This window comes from Xyrauchen texanus, chromosome 13, assembly GCF_025860055.1.
Source record: "Xyrauchen texanus isolate HMW12.3.18 chromosome 13, RBS_HiC_50CHRs, whole genome shotgun sequence".
In the NCBI taxonomy this organism is placed as follows: Eukaryota; Metazoa; Chordata; class Actinopteri; order Cypriniformes; family Catostomidae; genus Xyrauchen; species Xyrauchen texanus.
Genome location: NC_068288.1, coordinates 24,373,208 through 24,397,638, shown reverse-complemented (window position 1 = coordinate 24,397,638; position 24,431 = coordinate 24,373,208). Strand labels below are relative to the sequence as shown.

Sequence of the window (24,431 nt, the reverse complement as noted above, 5' to 3'; positions counted from 1 at the left end):
GATCTATAGTTGCCATGGCAATGATGGCGAGTACAGTATTATGAATATCATGAGTGCTATGCAGGGTTCTCACACCACAACATTTGAGACACGCAATGGTCTAACCAACCAAAGACAAACATAATATTAAGGGAGAATTTATAGAAATGTCTGACTAAGACAGAACAAATGCTCAGAAGAGATGAATATGTTACTATATATAAACATATTTAATGGTTAGAAAGACTGTCTTGGAAAAAGCAAGCTCTGCATTGAGGACAGGGAAGCTGGCAAAGTAGGCTGCACACAATGTACAAAAGATATATAGTGCAATAGGGATGTAGTTCTTTGTCCTTAAACAGAGAAAGAGGAGGGTTGATTAAGTGTTGAATTCTATCTTAAGACTCTGACCTAAAATCGAGCATTGAATACTACCTTAATTAACCATCTACCACCATCTCCTTCAGCGTGAAGAATGTTTTAAATAGAACATCTAAAAAACATATATAATATGTTCTATATTTGGCCTATAGGTTTATCTCTAGCTTCTGCAGAAATCATCGCGTACGACTCACATCATCACTAAAATCCATGTTGTAAATGTGCGCAAGTCACTTCAAAAGATGTGCTCGCGATTAACTCACGTGGCCTGTAAACACATGCGCGAGCAGGAGGTGCTATGGCATGATATTGTGGCGGAGAGCATAATTTATGATTAAAGACATAATGCAACTTCATAACCAATCCTCGCCGGTGAACTTGTTTGAGTGACGTTGTGTGAGTCCGTCCGCAGACCACCGTATGCACGCGCACAGCCAGTGCACTGAACCGCTCCGGTGATGCAGAGGAGATGGATACGGTCTACGAGGCACGATGGTTAATAACATAGACAGTGGTGTCGCTTTTTACTAAAAACGTGATCCGCTGTTATTTCCACTGGATTTAGGAAGGAAGAAAGGAAGGAAGGAAGACGAAATCCGTTTTTGGAAAAACATCCTTTTCAAACCTCGTTCATTCGGTTCCAACATGAGCAAACTGATCGACGCGGTATGTACGAATTGAGTGCATGTTTTACACGTGTCTTTTGCTTTTTTATGAACGTATTTAAAAGTACCAGCATTTCCATGTCATGTTCATGCATCTGCACCGAGTCACAGCTGGATGAAATAAAAGTACGCCTACTCAAACTCAGTAGGCTATAGCAGAGCTTTGCGCATGTTGCGGGTATCATTGTCTAAAATGTTCAGATCCTTTTCTGACTGAGTATCGACCCTTATGTCCCCATGGAGTTTCGTGCTTAAAGATCTCTTGCTAAGGAGTCAAAATGGTTCTTCGCAATCCCACCTGTAATTTCTAACATTAAATCATGATGGATTCAAGGCATATTGACACTGGTACTCAGAAAGCTTAGTCGAAATAGTTTTTTACTCCTTAAAATATGCATGCTTGGATAATATGTGTAATATATTTGTTTTTGTGCTTTTAAATGTATATTCTGGGTTTATAACTTAATACAAAAATCTGTATTACAGTGAGGCATTACAAAGGAAGTGAATGGGGCCAATATACACATGAAAATACTTACTGTTTTTAAATGTTTGTTAACATGATTTTGTGATTAAATCACATTTCAGTGTAAAACCCCCAAAACAACTTTAAAATGAAGATTTAAACAACTTTACAGCTCAAATAATACATACGTTTCATTTATATTATATTATATTATATTATAGGGTTCACATTTGTGACTTTAAACCCTACCAAAATTGGCTCTATTCATTTCCATCGTACAGTAAGTGCTTCACTGTAATCTTGATTTTTCTTTTTTTTCTTCTCTTGTTTTAAGAAAAGATGTGATAAGGCAAAATTAATTTTGTAGAAATCAATCAACAACATGCCACAAATGCTGTTGAGCTTAACTTGTATCGAACCCAGAATATTCCTTAAAGACAGTGGTTCTCAAACCTTTTGGACACAAGGACTCTTTTTGATGGGTTTTTCTGCTAAAAATATGAACAATTATGTTGTTTGTGACTGAATTTACAGACAGACTGTGTCCAAAAAGTCTGTCAACAGTGGGAACATTTCTGTGATTCCAGACTGAAGTCTCATTCTCCACAATGTGGTATTATCTTATAAATGCTCTGATTTTGTCACTTACTTCAAGCACTGAAGCATATCAGTTCACGCCATTCAGAAAACCAAATATATCTGCTAAATATGCAAGTTTAGCCAGCTATTCCTCATCTGAAAAATGCACTGCCTGCTCAGGCCTGGCCTCGTCACATATACAGCTCTGGAAAAAATCAAGAGACCGCTGCAAAATTATCAGTTTCTCTGGATATACTATTTATAGGCATGTGTTTGAGTAAAATGAACATTTTTGTTTTATTATGTAAAGTACTGTCAACATTTCTCCCAAATTCCAAATAAAAATATTAATTTATCATTAGAGCATTTATTTGCAGAAAATGACAACTGGTCAAAATAACAAAAAAGATGCAGTGTTTCAGACCTCGAGTAATGCAAAGAAAAGAAGCTCATATTCATTTATAAACAACACAATACAAATGTTTTAACTTAGGAAGAGTTCAGAAATCAATATTTGGTGGAATAACCCTGATTTTCAATCACAGCTTTCATGCATCTTGGCATGCTCTCTACCAGTCTTTCACATTGCTGTTGGGTGATTATGCCACTCCTGGCACAAAAATTCAAGCAGCTTGGCTTTGTTTGATGGCTTGTGGACATCCATCTTCCCCTTGATCACATTCCAGAGGTTTTCAATGGGGTTCATGTCTGGAGATTGGGCTGGCAATGACAGGGTCTTGATCCGGTGGTCCTCCATCCACACCTTGATTGACCTGGCTGTGTGGCATGGAGCATTGTCCTGCTGGAAAAAACAATCCTCAGAGCACCCCCAGATCATCACCGATCCTCCACCTGGTCATCTAATGGTTAGACGGAGACCTGGAGAGGCCTTCAAGCCACAGTGTCTCACACCCACTGTGAAATTTGGTGGTCTATTGGTTAGACGGAGACCTGGAGAGGCCTTCAGGCCACAGTGTCTCGCACCCACTGTGAAATTTGGTGGAGGGTCGGTGATGACCTTGTACAGCTATATTATCTGGGTCTCTCATGTTAAAAAGAGCAGAAGAAAAACTATGGACAATAACAGCCTAGGCTAGTTTTTGCCTCACTGTTCTAAAATCATGAAATCTTTATCTTGTTGGAATAAATTGAAAGCCAGGTTGAATCAAAATGGCTCTAATTATTTATTTTGATGCACAGTCTCAGATTCTGGTATAATGGTTTCATCTGAGGAATAATGATACATAAACAGACCAGGTTTGAAGGAAACTACAGAGCAGGAACTGGATTGCCTTGATAAAGCCAATCAGATTAAAGTAGGTCTTCTGTCAACTAGGACACCCCGACCTACATACACTTGTCCCTTAGAAAATACCCAGCTTTTTAAATCACATTAATGTAGCTATAGAGGAGTTTGTTAAATTCACAATGCAAACATATCAAATAATTTAAGTGGTGTGGATTATCAGTTAATCATATCTATGCATCTTTAATCAACATATGGTGTGGGGAAATTGTGGTGGAGCCATTATGATAAATAGGGTTTTAGAAAAGATAATCCATGGCTTTGATTAGTTTTAGATGCTGTTTTACTACTGAAATATAGTCTGGATTTCTTAGTACGATGCCGAGTGCTGAGACATTGTGGTATGTCTAAACTCTGTTTGGTGATAATAAACAAATGCCATTTTTATGTTTGTTCATTACCAAATGATTTGTTGCATCAAATCATTGCATTTGTAACATTAAGTTGTTACTGGAGCTTTGGAGCTTTCACTCCCAGTTCTTAACTATGCTTTTCTGTTTACTTAGCTAACTAACTCTTCTAGCATATTGAAAAAAAAAAAGCCCAAGGTCAAATATTGCAATGCTTTTATCAAGCAACAACTCTTTTGATTCAATCTTTAGTAGTTTCTACTGAAGTTGCATGATTACATCATGCAATGCGTTGCTCTATACCCCTAAAAGAAAACTTTGCAATTTTAAGATTATTTAATGTATACCTAGTTTTTGTAATCAATGACATCTCTGAATGCACCCAAAGGGAAGATTTGTCAGATTTAGCTCACTTCTGGAGACAAATTTGTCTCAAAGTATAGCTAAGTTAACCTACATTCTCATACACACATTCTCTCACTCTCTAGTGGTGTGGAGAATGGAGGCAGCCAGAGCTGGCACTTTAATTCCATGGTGCTTTTTCCTGTTCATATCTGTCAGCGGGTTGCTGCATAATTAGCTGCAGATATCTGCAAAGGTTTCCATGGTGCAGCATCATATCTGTGTGAAAGGCCTGCCTACACACAAACACACTCTCAAACAGACACGTACACAGCAGAAAGCTGGAGGATTAGCACTTTATTATAATTATCACCTATTATTGCAGATCTGGAACACCCTTACTATGTGTCTTCACAACTAGGAGCAAAGCAATTCATCTGCTCTCTTCTCGATGGACATAACAGTTCTTTGCTGAAGTGTTTTTGATGTGTTACTTTCCCATCTGTTGTGTATTGGATCTATGGTGTTCTGTGCTTTGCCAGTCACGAAAAGGCACAGAATACCTAACCACCCACAGCTTTTCACCTCTTGAGTCATTACTCTAGGTAAGGTTGTCTGTACTGCATAATTTTCCAAATAATTGCTTTTGCTCGATGACTGGTACCCTACTTAGATTTGCCTTAAAATTATGATAGGGTTTCTGTATGAATAAGGAATATATAGCCTTTCTTTTTCTATCTCTATCACTGATTCTCTTTTTCATTCGCTCTGTGTCTGTCTCTCCATGATTCTCTGGAAAAAACACAGTTTTGCAACATTTCAGCTTTTCAGCCTACAGACAAGGTTTAATTTCAATGCTGTGTGGGAGTCTTCAGTGTAAGAGCTTACTCTGTGGAGAGAGAGAGAGAGAGAGAGAGAGAGAGAGAGAGAGAGATAGAGTGGGGGCCTCCAGCTGTGCTGTACTGCTATGGCAGGCTGAGAGCGGCCCCTACTGTGTGTGAGGAAGATGAGTGATGGCAGATGGAGATTTCTGAACTGCTGAGTAAAAGTTATTCAGCATGCTTATCCACTCAATCAGTCGCTCACTTTTCCACCTGCAGCAAAGGCATTAGCTGCATAGCTGTGTGGTACTGGACATTATTTTGTGTCAGGGTTGCAGTGTACTCTCTAATGGAGGGAATTAGCAAATATTCCATAAAATATGTACATGTAACTTTATACTTTTGAAAGGGACCCCTATATGCAATATGTTTTCATGTATAAAGACCCATTTATTCAAGTGTGATAAAAACAATATTCATCTTAAATGGATAGTATACCTTTTGCAGGGATAGTTCACCCAAAATGTCATTCCTAGATTATGTAATTTTTTCTTCTGTGGCTGATCACACTGCGAATTCGGCAATAGACATTAGAGAGTTCTGATGCTGTATCAGTCTGTGCTTACTGAAATTTAAACCTTAGCCCTCAGTGGCCAAAGCTGGAAGTATTGTGCAGGTGATTTGTCCACAGGGTTTTGCAGAAAGTGAGTTGCAAATTTTAGTTGTAAATGATGCAATGCAGTCAAAAGCAATGTATATTTGATTAACCCTACTCCCTTTCCCAAACACCAATCCTAAACTGAGACTTATTACAAGACTTATTACAACATTGCTACTTGATTTTAACTGGTGTTGTAACATTCACTTTTGCACATTCTCTGACAATTTGCTGTTTTCATTGGTTGTTTTGCAGTAAATAAACATTTACACATAGTTTACTCAGGTTTTTGACATTAAATTTCAGGCATTGTTAGCAGTGTCCTGCGGTGTGACATACTTTCTTCATCTGTTTTGAACAATACCTTGTATAGTTACAATTATTATACTTTACACTACTATACTATATTAAATATAACTATACTGTACATTTCCATGAACTCATATAAACTGAGATATTAGTTTATTTGCTCTTCTGGAAAAAAGTTGAAAGGGGATTAAATCTTGAAAATTGTCAAAAAATGCAGACTTGTCACTGCACCTTAAATACACACGTTCTCTAATCACGTTAATTTCTCACTCACTTTCATCTGAACCACTGTCAAAAGAGACCCAGTGTTTGCGCAACAGAGACTGAAGGACCTGGCCGTTCAGCAAGCTGCAGCCAGGTGTACTTGTAAATACTTGTCAACATTCTCTTGGCAATAAAGTTTGAAATTAATTGAATCTGATGACTAACCAATTTCTTTCAGTAATTTCCGTAAAAAAAAAACCCACTCATCACTTTTGCACTGGTTCTATAGTTGTTATAAAGTTATGCCAATTTTCACACTGGTGGGGTTGTCATGATTTTGCCTAGGGCCCTGCAAACCCATGGGCCCAAAAGCAAATCATGAGCGTGACTCACAAGATAGCTGCCTTTGATCTCATATAGGGATGGCCCGATACCGATACTGGCATCGGGGATCGGGCCGATACTGTCCTCATGTACTCGTACTCATAAAAATTTGCTGATACCACGCACCGATACCACGTACATTTTGCGACACGAGTGCTTTGTCGAGGTGAACTGAGGCATAGGAAAGTATAATGTCAGCGGTTTGGGCTCATTTCAAGATAAGGGATAATGACAACAGCAAGGCAGACTGTAAGTTATGTTCAGCTAAGGTGTCGAGAGGAGGGAAAGAAAGTACATCGTTTAACACCAGCAATCTAATTAAACATCTGAAGACGCATCATAGCGCTGAATACACACAGTTTACAAAAGCTAAAGCAACTCAGCAGCCAACATTAACACAGGTTTTACAGAAGCGCGAGAAGATGTCCAGAAATAATCCACGGGCACTAAAAATAACAGAGGGAATTGCATACTTTATTGCACTTGATGACCAGCCATTGTCGGCTGTTGAAAATATAGGATTTCGACATCTTCTTGGCATACTGGAGCTGCGATATGAAATTCCCAGTCGCCATTACATTACAGACGCTATGCTACCGAAAGTGTTTCATGAGGTAAAAAAGCACGTCAGTGGCCTGTTGCGTGACGTTTCGGCCTTCAGTTTTACAACTGATATTTGGTCAAGCAGTGTCTGCCCAATGTCTCTGCTCAGTTTAACTGTGCAGTGGATTGATGATGACTTTACTCTTCGCCAAGCCACCTCACAAGCAAAGCCGTTCCGGGGCTCGCACACCAGCCGAGCCATAGCAGGTGCGTTCGATGGGATGCTTCAGACCTGGTGCATTCCGAAAACCTCTGTCCACGTTGTGCTACGAGACAATGCTAAAAATATGATTAAGGGCATGAATGATGCTGGGCTCCCCAGCCTACCTTGTGCCGCTCACACTCTCCAGCTGGTGGTCCACGAGGGCATTTTATCACAGAGAAGTGTTGCTGATGCATTGGCTATCGGACGCAAAATCGTTGGCCATTTCAAACATTCTCCTCTAGCTTACTCCTGCCTCGAAGACATTCAGTTAGAGATCGGTCAGCCTGCAAAACGACTACAGCAGGACATACAGACCCGCTGGAATGGTACATTTTACATGATCCAGTCCCAGATTGAGCAGAAACGGGCTCTCGGAATTTTTGTGTCCAAATATGAACTCCCTGATAATCACACGGCTCACCAGTGGGCACTGCTGGAGAAGATTGTGACTGCTCTGGGTCCGTTTGAGGAGTTAACACGAAAAGTTAGCTCTTCTGATGCTAGTGCAGCAGATGTGATTCTTGCTGTCACTGTACTGCAGAGATTTCTGTCTAGAGAGACCGACGATGACCATGACATCAAAACTATGAAAGGGACCTTAGCTGCAGCTGTCAGGAGGCGATTTTCTGATGTGGAAGAACAACCCCTCTACTCTACTCGACCCCAGGTAGGTCTGTGTGTGTGTGTGTGTGTGTGTGTGTGTGTGTGTGTGTGTGTGTGTGTGTGTTTCTGTGTGTGTGTATCAGTGTGTGAGTGTGAGTGTGTGTGTCTGTGTCTGTCTGTGTGTGTGTGTGTGAGTGTCTGTGTGTGTGTGTGTGTGTGTGTGTGTGCGTGTGTGTGTGTGTGTGTGTGTTTGCGTTAGTTAGCGAGTTGAAAACTAAAAGTTGCCTATGTCTTGCTGAAAAGTACATTTAAATTTTTCATTTAATAAATTATTTGATTAGGCTATGTTATTTTAATAGCCAAAGTGGTATCATATATTCAGGCAAACATACCTATTGTCAGATAGCCTAATTTTTTTCTACCTCTGTTATAGGTATAAAAATCGTTTTTTCTCTAACACCAACACTTCTGCAAATGCCAAGGAGATGCTGATGCGTGAGCTGTTAAGGTCATCTGGAGAAGAGAAGGATCATGACCTGCACAGACCTCCTGCCAGAAAATCATGCAGGGACCAGGCAAGCAGCAGCCTGGACAGTTTATTTGATGAAATAGCAGATGAGCAAGCACCAGTCTTGCTAAACAGAGCTCAAGTAGGTTCTACTGCACAATTAGAGACATACCTAGGGGAGCCCACAATTTCTCGAGAAGACAAACCACTACAATACTGGGCAGTTAACGAAGTGCGGTTCCCTACTCTGGCCAAAATGGCATCCAGATACCTCTCAGCACCATGCAGTAGTGTTGACAGTGAAAGGCTGTTCAGCTCAGTGTCACATATTGTGAATGAAAGCAGAAACAGAATCACAGCTGATCATGCAGAGATGATTTTGTTCATCAAAAAGAACCTGCCTTTCATTCTCCCAAAAAGTACCTAAGCTAGTTCAGATCACATTGCTGACTGAAATGTTTGTTTAATTGAAACATGGGAACTGTCACTGTGCCAAATAGTTTAATTGTTGTTTAATTGAAATATGCAGTAGTTTAATTGAGACTATGCAATAGTTACATTGATCTTTTGTTTAATTGAAATATGTAAATGTTTAATTGAGACTACGCAACAGTTACATTGAAATTTTGTTAAATTGAAAGCTGGAGACAGTGTCAAATAGTTTCATTGATATATTGTTGAGTTGACGGTGTTGACTGTACAATACGTTTTATTGATATTTTGTCAGTTGTGAAGACAGTGCCAGTGTTGAGGCTTTTTGTTTACACAGAAATATATATAATTGATTTTTGATATGAAATAAATTGCCTACATTTATTATTTTACTCATTATTATTTATTTTTAGACTTGTTAAAACAAGCAGAGAAAAAAATAAAAACAGTCTTCTAACCTGTGTTCTAAAATAGTCTTCTGTCTTCTTTTCTGGGAGCCTATAGTTACTTTTGCGGTAGAAATATCAGTATCGGTACTCGGTATCGGCAAGTACACAAATGTAAATACTCGTACTCGTATCGGTTTGAAAAAAATGGTATCGGGCCATCCCTAATCTCATAGGTGGCTGATCTACTACGAGAAGTGAGAACTGTCCGACTTGACAGTGCTTATTTTACTGCTCCCCTGACTGCAGCCACCTACTCTCGTCTACTCTCAAGGTGAGGCTTTGGCATCTCAAACAAGCCTATAACGAGACAGTGATGACAGGATGATGCCCTTATAGTGTGTCAAAAAGTGTGTCTGTAACGTTGACTCAATCTCATTGGTTCTTGTGTGTCTCGTATGAAACCTTGTGATGTCATGTCGTTTAAAAACCCCTTGCATAGATAAATTAGGTATGTAGGTTTCACCTTGATTAAGAGTAATAGGGTAGACTATAGTGTTGAGCTCTCTTTTGAGGGGAAATTCTGTCCTAGGTAGATTTTATACCATTTGGCAGTGATATATTCTCAATTTAAATGCATTTTGTATGCAGCATGATTGAAGAGTACGTTATTCATATTAAAGAAGAACTTCCTCTTAGTGGTGGTCTCTCTAAAATTTATCTTATAGGTGTGGATTTGCATCAAGCTTTTGACCCAGGGGTGGAAAGAGTACTGAAAAATAATACTCAATAGAAGTACTGTTACTTCCCCAAAAATGTAGTGTGAGTAAAGTAAAAGTAGCTGTTCTAAAAAAAAACTACTAAAGTAAGAGTAAAAGAGTAGCTCATTTAAAAGTACTCATGAGTAGTGAGGATTGAGTACAGAGTTGCAAAACCTATGCCCCATTATAATGAACACTGTATGCCAACTTTAAAATACATCACTTATCTATGATAAACATTACATGAATCTGATTCCAAAAAATAAAAGGGAGACATGATAACAGAAGTTAAAAGATTAAAAAGTTATTTTGTGCCTCCAGTGGTTTAATCCATGTCTTCAGAAGCAATATGATAGATGTGTGAGAAACAGATCAATATTTAATTAATTTAATTTAAAATTAATTTAATTAATTTTTACTATCAATTCTCCTCCCTGCTCAGTCAATCTCCACTTTAACTTTCACATTCTTCTTGTGTTGTTGGTGATTCACATTATTCATGCATATCGCTATCTACTGGGAAGTAGATGGCGATATATGACATCACCCACACCTGTCATATGAATTCTGAAGTTATGGATTAAACCACTGGAGTTGTATGTATTACTTTTATGCTGCTTTTATTAGCTTTTTGGAGCATAACATTTTTGACACCCCTTCACTTACATTGAATGGACCTACAGAGCTGAAATATTCTTCTAAAAATCTTAATTTGAGTTCTGAAGAAAGAAAGTCATAGACAGATGGCATGAGGGTGAGTAAATGATAAGAGAATTTTCATTTTTGTGTGAAGTATTTCAGGGGGGGCCACATTGTCCTCCTTTTGAGATACAATGTTCAATATTGATTTAGTTCTTGTATCTTTTAAGACAAGAAATAGTTGTATTCTAATGCATGATGCACAATTTTCTGAAGTTTGTGACATTCTGCTGAAGTATTGCTCTGAAAATGTTGATACTTTTCTATCTCTTTAAAGGCTAAACATTATTATAAATTATTTTATCATCTCTACTTTCCTGGTAATTTATTATACAATTAACACACTCTACATCAGGGGTCAGTATTACAAAAAAAATATTGTTACTAAAAATATCACTGTTTTATTCTATTACATTAATACTTCTAAAGCTACTCAAGTTATTCAGCCAAAAGTAGTGAGTGGTTTTCTCGTTTTCTTGTTATTTTTGTTTGATTAATATCCTTAATATGACATAGCCTGTTGGACAGTGCTCAATTTGGTTACATGTACACATCAAGTCCAACCTTTTGACGCAAATATGCTTTTTGTCCCACTGTTTAAATTCACTTTAGACATAAATTACTGCATTTACATTAATGCCTCACCAAGATGGCATTGGCAGAATTATAAAGTGTTTTTGATAATTTAGTCGTGAACCTATATTAGTGCTCAAACATTAGCCACCTGTCAATCAAACAGTGCACAGCTACAGACATCAGGAAATACAAAGGCAATCTTTTATATTTCATCAAGATCAACCAACCAGTGGTGCTCTTGCTATCATGACTGATGTAATGAACACCCCTGTTCTAGGTGTAGAACATAGGCTAAATATAGAAAACTACTCAAAAGTTTGATCGAGGACATCTCTCTTTTTTCCGATAAACATCCAGATCATTTTATTGCCCAGCCCTATTGATAACATTTAATTAATCTCTCACAGCAGCCCAATAATCTCAGTGATAGAGAGTTAAATTACAGGCTATGTTGTAGACTCACAGAATCTAGTAAGCAGAAATATGAAATTTACCTCGATATGTTTCGTCAAATTAGAGGCAGGATTAATGCTGATATCTGGCTTGAGCAATTTAAACTCACATGACACGATCAAGCAATTGGCCTTTTTCACTGCGAAAAGCCCTTTTTGGTGCTGCCTTGTTGTTCAGGTGTTGAACTGTGCTTGAGGCATTCTCCACAGTTGGCGCCTGATCTACAGCTTCTGTTCAAGTTTTTTACGTGTGATTTGACGGGAGTCACGAGACTCTCCCTAGCCAATCATGTTGATAGATAAAGATAAAATCAGGACAGGGAAGTAGCGAACACAGACGGTGGGAAAATAGCGCAGTAAAAGTGTTATTACAGCACTTAAAATGTACTCAAGTAAAAATCTCAAATTTTTAAACTACTTAAAAATTACAATTCCTGTGGAAAATTAGTTAATTACAGTAATGTGAGTATTTGTATTTCGTTACTTTACACCAGTGAGTAGACCGCACCAGGGCAACCCACCATCTTCTAATTCACAGCTCTTTATTAAACCACCCTGGAGCCAGGCTGACCGTGGGAGGAGAGAAGAGATGTAGGGGGTACATATGACTAGAATACATACAGAAGTGGTTCCTGATATTTCGCTGTAGCTTTGTCTTTTTCATTTGTATTCAGACTTTGAATTCAGACTCACACACAATTGCTGACACAACATGACCTGTGAAGATTCACACATCCGCAAGACAGATAACTTGTTACTCAATATTCATAGATCTTTCAAGAATTCACTAGCTCTTTGCATATCCTCGGAAACTTCTAACAGGCATTGACTGTGCAGTTTAACTACAATATTAAAACAGATATGTTAACAAATAAGTCCTCATTTTGTGTAATGATAGGGACATTTTTTTAGGACTGAACAAAGAGAAAAATGTATGCAATTGAATGCATGTACTGTGTATTAATAGAGTTCTAAACTAAAGATCTTGCTCATGGAGGAGCTTGTTCATCTAATGCTGTTACGCAACACAAGGACATATAAGCAGCTCTTTACCCAGAATAAGCAGGTAGAAGGAAACAGGCTTAGTCGCCTGTTACCATTTCAAAAACCCTTAAGAAAACCCTAATTCGCCATTCACTTACAATTATAACTGCATGGTTTTCTTAAGTGGGTTCTTACAACTAAGACCCCAGATAGCACATGCGCATCTCTGAGATGTCTGTTTTAAATCTTTTCATCTGTAAATCATCATAATCTAATTACTATCTGCTAAACATCTTCAAAAGATAATATTTACATACATTCTAAATCATAAAAGTCTCAAAGACATCTGGAGAATGTTTATTGACATCCAAGACATACTTACAGACATACGTCTTATGTATTGGAAATTAGCAAATTTAATTACAGATTATAATTGATACTCTCCAAATAGTGAGCCAATTTATACTCATGTTATAAAAGCTTAATAAAGGTATTTATTAATACTTATTTTGATCAAAATCATGAAATGTAATAATTCATCATTTATGTCATGACGCAGCAAAAATAGATGATTATAAAGAGAATAAAAAGTGTTGTGTTTGAATTCATTACTCTAATGTCTTGACTCATGTCACTTTGCGTGTTGACAAAAGAATGCCACTGAGTGGTAACCTACGTATCAAAGTTGGAATGTCTCCATTCAGGTCTTCATGCTCATCCACAGGAATAATATACCTGTTACCTAGATTTCTCTCACTTATCAAAAGTATATTTATATTATTTATGTCCATTCATTTGATTGATCATTGATGAAATAAGTAACTATATATGTAGCTTGTAATACAAGTTTTAATGTAATTAAACAATTGTTTCAATTGTTAGATGCTAATAAATTTTTTTTGTTATGATTATTCCAGCCGCACATCCAGAACTCAGTGTTAATCTCATCAACAAAATTACACAAAAAAATGGTTGAGTTGTTATTTGATTCCGTTTACAAAAATGGGATTATGAGGATAATTTTAACAATTTTAATTCAAATATTGTTGACAAAAATATGACGAAAAATAAACAACACTGCAAGATATCACTAATGCACTAACAATGTTTTAGAAGAAGAAAAATCTTGTTGAATAAAACCTTGTTTATTCAAATGATCCAGTATGGTGAGGATTTTTTCGTCTAAGCTGTGTGTCGAGAGATGAAAGCGCAAATCCCCAGTGAAGCACTTTTTTAATAACCTAGTTTCAAATGCATCATATATTTATATATATACACACAGTGCGTTCAGAAAGTATTCAGTTCAGTTTTATTTATGTTGCAGCCTTATGCTAAAATACTTTAAATTTATATTTTTTTCACATCAATCTACACTCCATATCTCATGATGACAAGGCAAAAAAATTATTTTTTATAACTTTGCAAATGTATTAAAAAGAAAAAACTGAAATATCACACTGTAAAGCAGTTCAACCGGCCTGGCGATATAAACAATATTTTAATGATTAACTTAAACAAAAGACAAACACACACACATGTCCGTAAACGATCTCTCTCTCGTCGCACCACCATCCTCAATCGGCCTTTATCCCTCTCTGAGGCTTAATTAGCCTGATAAGGGACCAGGTGTGTATAATCACGACCCGGCCCCACCCTCCGCCCTGTCACACACACTGACATAAGTATTCAGACCCTTAACTCAGTACTTTGTTGAAGCACCTTTGGCAGCATTTACAGCCTCAAATATGTTTGGTATGATGCGACAATCTTTGCACACCTGGATTTGGGGATTTTCTGCCATTCTTCTCTTCAGATCCTCTCAAGTTCTGTCAGGTTGGATGGGGAGCGTTGGTGCACAGCCATTTTACAGGTCTTTCCAGAAATGTTCGATTGGGTTTAAGTCTGGGCTCTGGCTGGGCCACTCAAGGACATTCACAGAGTTGTCCTGTAGCCACTCCTTTGTTATTTTGGCTGTGTGCTTAGGGTCGTTGTCCTGTTGGAAGATGAACCTTCGCCTCAGTCTGAGGTCCAGAGTGCTCTGGAGCAGGTTTTCATCAAGGATGTCTCTGTACATTGCTGCATTCATCTTTGCCTCAATCCTGACTAGTCTCCCAGTTCCTGCCGCTGAAAAACATCCCCACAGCATGATGCTGCCACCACCGTGCTTCACTGTAGGGATGGTATTGGCCAGGTGATGAGTGGTGCCTGGCTTCCTCCAGACATGACACTTGCCATTCAGGTCAAAGAGTTCAATCATTCATCAGACCAGAGAAGTTTGTTTCTCATGGTCTGAGAGTCCTTCTGGTGCCTTTTGGCAAACACCAGGCAGTCTGTCATGTGCCTTTTACTGAGGAGTGGCTTAATTCTGGCCACTCTACCATACAGGCCTGGTTGTTCTTCTGGAAGGTCCACCTGTCTCCACAGAGAAATGCTGGAGCTCTGTCAAAGTGACCATCGGGTTCTTGGTCACCTCCCTGACTGAGGCCCTTCTCCCCCGATCACTCAGTTTGGCCGGGCGGCCAGCTCTAGGAAGAAGTCCTGGTGGTTCCAAACTTCTTTACACTGTGGAAAAGGCCACTGTGCTCTTTCCCCAGATCTGTGCCTCGATACAATCCTGTCTCGGAGGTCTACAGACAATTCCTTGGACTTCATGGCTTGGTTTGTACTCTGACATGCACTGTTAACTGTGGGACCTTATATAGACAGGTGTGTGCCTTTTCAAATCATGTACATGTGATTTTTTTATTTTTTTATTTTTGAATAAATTTGCAAAGATTTCAAACAAACTCCTTTCACGTTGTCATTATGGGGTATTGATTGTAGAATTTTGAGGAAAATAATGAATTTAATCAATTTTGGAATAAGGCCGTAACATAACAAAATGTGGAAAAAGTGAAACGCTGTGAATACTTTCCGGATGCACTGTATACTGTGTATACATATATACACACAAACACAACCGGTCAAAAGTTTTAAAACACTTGTCAATAGTATGAAGCAGTAAGTAATAAACACACAAGATTATTTAGAATAAGCTCATTTTCATTTGCTTGAATCGTATTTTAACATTTTAGGTGCAGCAGAAATTCTTTATTTCAAGAGGAACAATCAAAATCTATAAACATAATTTGAAGATCCTCCTACAATTGCCCTGAATGGTTCAATGTTTGAAATTAGTTTTGTAGACAAAAATATAATTAATATAAATAAAATTACTGGCGACCTGTCCAGGGTGTCCCCCGCCTTTCGCCCAATGTTAGCTGGGATAGGCTCCAGCCCCCTGCGACCCTGTACACAGGATAAGCGGTTGACGATGGATGGATGGATGGATGGATAAATAAAATTATATTAATTTTGTAAATTACAAAACTAAAATTTAATAAAAAAACAAAAAAAATTGTTGTTGATGAATTGGACCAAATAATAAAGAAAAGAAACCAATAAGTGCCCAGTATGGGAACTCCTTCAATACTGTTTAAAAAGCATCCCAGGGGGACTACTTTGAAGATGCTATAATATACAGATTTGATTTATTTTGGAACATAATTCCCATAGTTCCATTTATGTTATTCTAGGGCTGGGCGATAAAACGATATCGATATATATCACGACAAAGAAAATCCATGATAAGATTTTGAGTAATTTTCTATATTTCCTGCGTATCGCTAAAACACAAGCAGTTCGGCTTTCTCAGGCTGCATTTCCACTGGGGCGGACGAAATCCGCTCAAAGGTGCTCACAGCACTAGGAGAGAGCTTGCTCCGCACTGCTGCCTATGATCCACCTTGCGAGCATGACGCTCGGCTTTCATAGGAGTTAATTGAAAACACTCTCAGCTTCGCTCACAACGCGCCAGTGGTAACATAGGGTCAGACTGGATGAACTTGCTAATGCTAGCTGCCTTGCTAACAATTAGGTTATGTCGGACTGATTGATTCCATCCGCACCGCAAGACTTCATGACAACGGTTGCGCCTTCTAATCATCTGTAGTGAAGAGCGCGACTGAACAACAGTGATGTGGACAACAGCTCTGATCTTTCTGCGCTGTAATCTTGAATATTGTTCTCTAGCACCAAACATGCATCATTTTTGCCCTGTCCCACTCTGCACGCATTGCCTCTTTTTCCTGCATGTGTAGACATGAAGCTCCGCATGAGTTAACATGGTTTCAAAGCACCTTTTAGACCATAAAGTTTTTCCCTTCTAAATGTATCTTTATTAATCAGCATGTTACGAGCCTTTAATAATAAACAAATCTATTTCTGTTCTAATATTGTGAAAATTAATTTGATGTCTGGAATGGATAAGGAAAGACTAAAATTACTAGTTGGTAGACTAGTCTCTCTTTAATGAAAATATACAAATGTTTTTTAAATAAAAATAAAAAAACGTCTTCTACATTTTCTCTCGGGACACCCCTGAACCCACATTCAGCATCATTCCACAGTCACAAGGGTGGAATGCCCCATACTTGGGTATCTGAATATAAAGAAATATACAAAATATTTAATTTTAATGTCAATCAAATACTGGACTGATGTCAATATGCTTCAGAACAAACAGATGATCTTTTAACAGTCATTTTCAATTGATAAACGGTAAAAGATGGTAAAACTGGTAAAAGATCCCGCAGACCCCACTGCTGTGGCCCTGGACCCCCGGTGCAGTTTTGTAGAGACTATTTTGACTGTTTAGAAGAAATGTTTTCTTCTTTTCTTCTGTCAACTTTGAAATAAAAAAAGAAAGTGCAATGTGTTAATGTATATCATGATAAATATCGATATCGAACAATATGAAAAAGATTATCGTGATAACAATTTTGGCCATATCGCCCAGCCCTATGTTATTCCATAGTTTTGATGACATTACAATTATTATAAAATGTGAAAAAAATCAAATAAAATTATAATAAAGAATGAGTTAGTGTTTCAAAATTTTTACAGGTAATAAATATATATATACTTTTGATAAGTGAGAGAAATCATAGTAACAGGTGCATTATTGCTATCAATGAGGATAAAGACCTGAAAGGTGTTTGGCTGTGACATTCCAAATTTGATTTAGAATCCTATTTTGATTAAAAGAAGTATTAATAAGTGCATTTATTAAGCATTTAAAACATGTTTTAAAATGGATGTCTATTTGGCACGTATTGCACGAAACACCATTTTTATTCACATTGTTATAACTGCATATAAATGATCTATACTGCTTTTTCAGATGAGTTATTAGTCATAAATTAACCCCTTTATAAACCCTTTAGAAAAGGAACATGTATCTGAGTTGCTTTCTTCATCAAGTGAATGTACGCAACATTTGACGGTCCAAAATGCATATTTAGGGTGCATCAAAATAATACACACAAACCCAAATGATTGACTATTTTTAGAAACAATACTTATATCATTTTTAACTACAAATGTTCGCTTCCGTACATCTCTGTGACATGCACTCATGAGAGGGATGACGTAAGCTCGTTGGTAAGGTCACGTGTCACGTGGTGGAGGCAGGAAGCGCGTCATTGGCTGTGTCTTGTTTGGAAGGCTGCGTCCTCCATAGGTCACATTTCTCGGCCGCATACGTCATCGAGGCTGTCTCGTTTCAGAAAAGCGATTAGGACACTTTGAAGGCAGCCTTCGAATGCAACCTTCTTTCAGTAAAATAAAGTATTAGACTAAATCTACACCTGTAAAATATATTTTCTTTTCTCTTTACATCTTTATAACTCTCCTAAAATGTGCTTCATACATTCCCTCCCAGAGGAACTTTGTTCCCTTCTCACTCAAAGCACTCCCACTTGTTAAAGAGTTGCATGCTGTCATAGCAACCATGTTACGTTACATTTCCATTTGTCCTACGAAGGCCATCTCGTTTAAACAAGACTTGTTTAAAGGAGGACACTTGGTATACTGCAGCCTTCAAAGGATGCGTCCTACCTAGCACGCAGCCTTCCAAAAAAGACACAGCAATTGTTTACAATAGAAACTTGCACAGAGCACAGACCAAGCGCCGTTCACAAACCAAAACAGTCCAAAACTATCTCAAAACAATATAAAATTTTTTTTTTTTTAAAAATTCAAATAATAATAATAAAAAAAAACATTTACAATGTAAACAGTGACGTGACGCGTTACCTTACCAACGAATGTACAGATGTGAACATTAGTAGTAAAAAATTAAATTTGTATTATATATTATATTATATATTGTTTCTAAAAATAATCAATCGTTTGCATTCAGAAGAATTGTATTTGTCGACTGGAGTCGTGAGAATTATTTTGATACAAACTAAATATGCATTTTGGACCGTCAAAAAATGGAGTACACTCACTTGTATTGTTAAAGGAGGAGGCCTGAAATGAAATACTAAAAATCTTAAATTCTGTTTTGATGAAGATGTGGCCTAAGGGTGAGTAAATTATCAGCAAATTTACATTTTTGGGTGAACTATTCATTTAACAATAAATCTACTCTTTTAACTCTTCACTTTCAATGACTCACTTTTTTCAATGAGCACCCGTACAGAATCAAAAAATGACAAATGTGACCCCTATGGTCTTGGGGTCACCAACTCCAGAAAATGAAGACCATAACATTGCAAGTCCACATCAAGGTCATCATTTGATCACTCCTGTCATAGGAAAGTTTGTAATAAATAATAAAATTGCATTTGCTCTACCAATGACGCATATTAAAATTATGCAAAGCCAATGAAATATTTCCAAGATAAAAGCACCTTTTCAAAACTACATGCAGTAGCTAGCACATATAGGAGCTTCTCTTAAGGATGTACAGCTTCATGTGCATTTTGTGTTCTGTTAGATAACTGCAACTACTAACTAAAACTAGATTAGCTTGACTTACAGTGTAAAGCATACAATGCATTGTGAGAATGTTTCATTTTATAGTGTAGTATATTTGAGGGGAAACTGGGAGTCCTTCCATTTTGGACAGCAACAAAATCTGTTTATTTTATTTTATGTTTATATTATCATCACTCTCAAGGATTATACTAAAGGATAGTTCCCCCAAAAATGATATTTCTCTCATTATTTACTCACACTCATGCCATCCCAGATGTGTATGACTTTCTTGCTCCTGCTGAACACAAACAAAGATTTTTAGAAGAATATCTCAGCTCTATAGGTCCATACAATGTAGGTGAATGGTGTCCAGAACTTTGAAGGTCCAAAAATCACATAAAGGCAGCATAAAAGTAATACAATTGACGTCCACTGTTCCATGCTGCTTTTATGCACTTTTTGGAGCTTCAAAGTTCTGGACACAATTCACTTGCACTGAATGGACCTATACAGCTAATATATTCTTTTCAAAATCTTATTTTGTGTTCAGCAGAAGATAAAGTCATACACATGTGGGATGGCATGAGGGTGAATAAATTATGAGAAAATTGTCATTTTTGGATGAAAAATTCCTTTAACATGAACTTGTAAAATAAATATCTATGTATCAGTTCTTAAATTGTAAAGTGAAGATATTTTAGTATGCAAATTGTCAAAAGCTGAGATATTTGAAAATCTTCTGTAAATGTAACTGAAACTATTCAGGCTATGATGTGTTTTACCTGAAAGTTTTAGGTAAATTATAAAAATTGTAAATTATTTTGTAGTGATTCCATGTTTGACTGTCAGTATGTTAGGAATATTGTAATACCAAAATATATATTAGACCGTTTTTGTGACTATTGAAATTAGATTGATCTGACACATTCATCCTGTGTTGTCTCAGATCGCAACGCCCATGAAAAATATTGGCCTCAGTGTCATTTTAGCCTAGTGGTCAGGCAGTGTCAGAAGCTGACAGTGTTCAGGCCTGGCACATGTGGCAAAATATGTAAGCCTTTCCAGTGAACTGTTCAAACACCTTATCTTCACATTTTCAAGACCATCAAATAGCTCTTTTTTTAATTGGTAGAAATAGTTCTTTCTTTGTGTGTTTAGGGAGATACATTTGTGTTTATTTCCCTTCTCATTAAGTCCTTACTACAAAATGTTCGACCAGCAAATACCATCTGGTAATATTAATATTCACAGAGCTTAATGTCTACTGGATTACAGATGATAATGGGCTCACTTAAACGACGAGTACTGGGAATTTGCACAGAGTGAGGACTGAGGCCTGTGAATGAATATTACAGTATCCTGCCCTTGGGTGAGCATGTTCAATAGCATGTCTGTGTACTTCATGTCCTTGTGTTGTTATGAATTTTCTTTTTTCTGTTGTTTTGTCCCTGATTGCCCTGTGAAGGTTGATTGAAGTCTGGAATAGTACAGGCTGCATGAAAGCATCCATGCAGTCAGTGTTGGGAGGGTTATTTTTTAAATGTATTCCACTACAGATTACAGAATATATGCTGTAAAATGTAATTTGTAACATATTCCGTTAGACTACTCAAGATCAGTAACGTATTCTAAATACTTTGGATTACTTCTTCAGCACTGGTAGATTTTTTCACTTTCAGTAAGACAAAATACACATGTTAAAAATACATTCTCTGAAAAAATGAAATATCTTATGCAGTGATGTTTCTAAAACAAGACTAATCAAATTTATCTTGTTTTAAGGATTTTTAGATATTTTTACAGGAAAAAAAATACAACAATTATTATCAAGAATATGATTTTTGCCCTAATATCAAAGGTCTTAATAGAAAAAAAGAAATTATGATCTAACGTGAATTTTCTTGATAAAAAATATAATCGTGCCTGGTAATGTGCATGTAAAATGGCTAGAAATAGCATTTTAGCTTAGCATAAAGCTGCCAATTTACAAGTAAGGTATATTTGTATTTCTTCTGCTCCAAACTTACTTCAAACTTACTTCTCTGTCTGCTCGTATGAATGTAACACTTCATAAGAACATGTATTCTGTTACTCCCCAACCCTGCATGCAGTTGTACACCTTTGATACACATTTTGAGGGTTTGGGATCCAGTTGGTTTGGTAGAATTGCCTCTTGTATGCAAAATGCCTGCACAAATAGTTGGCAAGATAGCAAAAAAAGTATATAATTATATAGAAAGCAAGACATGTAAGAGCTGTTACTGATGGAGTTTATTATTTTCTTGTGATTTTCAGGGCAGTTGTAGGAGGATCTTCAAATTATGTTTATAGCTTTTGATTGTCCCTCATGAAATATAGAATTTCTGCTGCACCTAAAATGTTAAAATATGATTCAAGCAAATGAGAATATGCTTATTCTGAATGTTCTTGTGTGTTTATTACTTATTGCTTCATACTATTGATAATATTGTCCTGTATCAACTCACACAATGAGCAGCAGATACTTTGTATTTAATCATAAATCACCGAATTACATGCCAGGAAAGCTATTTTGCTTTGGGATAAGATTGGTAATAAGATATCCTGTTCCAAAATATAAATGTACCAGAATAATATATAGTAAATGTATATAAATGTATCATTATCCAATGGTACTTTGATATTTACCATGATACTGAATGATATTCATATACAATGGTATTTACATGTTACTTTGTTTTACTTTATTTACCATGGTATTACCATAGAAAGGCCTATATGTCCAAAAACTTAGTATTACTGTGGAACTAAGTCCAAAAAATATTGTAATGCCATGATATATTTTTAATTGAGATTAAGGGAGAAAAAGAAAGAGCAAAAATGTATGATTTTCTAATTTATCCATATATATTTACTCCATTGGCATTGATATTCATTTCGCTAATCATTAATCTCTATACTTTTAATTGGGAGACAGAGGCTGACCTGAATAAATTGAACAAATGAATCCAGTATGCCATTTTGATTAATAAAGATATTTTCAATCTCCATTCTAAATGAAAGCTCTGAGCTTTGAAGGCTGCATTAAATGAGCTTGGTGTACCCACCCAAGAATTTACCACATTACTTGAATCATTAGCCAATGAAACACTAATGTTTTCTTAGTTGCATTGTTCTGCTTGGTCTATTAGATTAGATTCTGACAAACAGAATGAGTGAGAGAGGACTGCAGTCACGAGGTGCCTCCTCACTCAGTCTGTCTCTGTGCAGTAGATGGAGCCATGGTTACATTTCGAAGTGTTTCAATCACTTAGACATATAGACATATGATATTGCTATTTAGAGACACTTTATATAATGTAGCGTAGTGTTTATGAGACTGGGCAGAGAGATGTCCATTTACCAGCATGCTTAGCATTGGTCTGGAGGGGAAAAGTTCATTTAGACATTTAAGTGTTATTAAATGTGTTTTTAAACAATGTGAGTGAGGGGAAATATGTGTATTGTTTATGTGTAAATATGGTGGTATGATGGGTTTTAGAACGGTTCTATTGGGTTTGGTTTCCACTGTGTTAAACAGTGCTGATTCTGCTTGGTTTGGGAATGAGCTAATGGTTGGTAAAATATTTCTGTATGTGGCTTTGCTTAGTAAAAGAGCAATTCCTCAAACTCTTTCAGTCTAACAAGGAATTTTCTCTTTGTGCCAGCCACCAACACCCTACGCTGCAATAATTGAAATTAAAGGACTGAAAATGTCTCACTTAAACAAATACATCCATCTTATAGACTATTAGAGGAGTTTATGAGCAATGAATTAATAAAAGTGTTTTAAATAAATAATTTTAATTTTCTGTTTTGTAGGCCAGTGCTTATTTCATCATTTTTGAGCATAGAAATAGAAAATGATTCATTGTTCAAAGTCAAAAGTAATCCACATTAAAGATGTGCTTACTTTACATATACTGTGCATTGACATTTCAGAGAGTAGCTGTTAAATAAATGCAATATTACAATGCTTAACTAGAAGACTCTAACTAGAAGTCTGTATGTTTGAGCAGCATGAACATATGAGAAGTCGGCATGCTGTTTCAGAAAGTTCCGGTACCCTAGGATAGGCAACCGTAAGCTGACTCACGGACATGCCCTATCTCACATCAGACATATTTAGAATGGCTCAACAACAATTACTTTACGCATTGCGTCAGTTGCATGGGAGACCACAGTTCAATCCCCATTCAAACAAGGAAGTAATCACGTTTGTATAAACAATCACGAGCATAATAAGGAGGTTGTATTTTTATCTCTGACATATGGTTATGGTTAGATTTGGGTTTTGGTTGGGGGGTAGATAAATTAAATGAACATTTCTCTTCACTGTTTTACACCCTGTTCAGCTGAAAACAATTATTTTTACAACTGGCTTCTGGTGAACTCTCCTGGATATAAATGTCACACTTGTTTATATGCTCTGAAACACTTACCGCTTTAGCCTCTGGAGGCAGTGTTTTCAAATTTAGTCAACGTATACCGATTTCGGGTAAAGAAGTATCGGCACACACTTGCCGGATTTTATGTGAGATCAGTCTAGTTCGCTTTAGTGTCTTGTTAACATTTCTACAACGCACACTTTGTAGTCAACAGTAGAATATTACAGAACTTGATTCATATCCTTGCACTTTCTCCTAGTTGCCTGCCGTCTCCATGGAAACTCTGTGTAGAATGAGTGCTTGTCAGCCCACTCAGACAGGCATCTCTGTGTGAAGTCACAAATAAAACATTCTCTCTGTTCATCTCACCATCCCCACTGCAGTACAAACCCAGGCACTTCCTCCTGACTGTACAAGCTCCATCGATTTGCACAGGAATTATACCTGTCCACTCATAGTGAAAGTTGCAAATCAATCTCTGGAAATCTGTGAAAATGTCCACTGTGGTAGGTAAGTGTTACAGCTTTCTATCATGTAGGTTATGTTTACTTTGTATCAAAAATGTCAT

General features: G+C 37.0%; 1 protein-coding gene across 1 annotated transcript in view; it reads left to right on the top strand.

Moving 5' to 3' along the window:
* Positions 1-818: 818 nt before the first annotated feature.
* Positions 819-24,431, top strand: part of LOC127654411 (leucine-rich repeat-containing protein 7-like) — a 174,807-nt gene continuing 151,194 nt past the window's right edge. The window contains exon 1 of the mRNA XM_052141578.1: positions 819-1,026. The gene's annotated coding sequence lies outside the window, so the exon portion shown is untranslated. The remainder of the gene's footprint in view (positions 1,027-24,431) is intronic.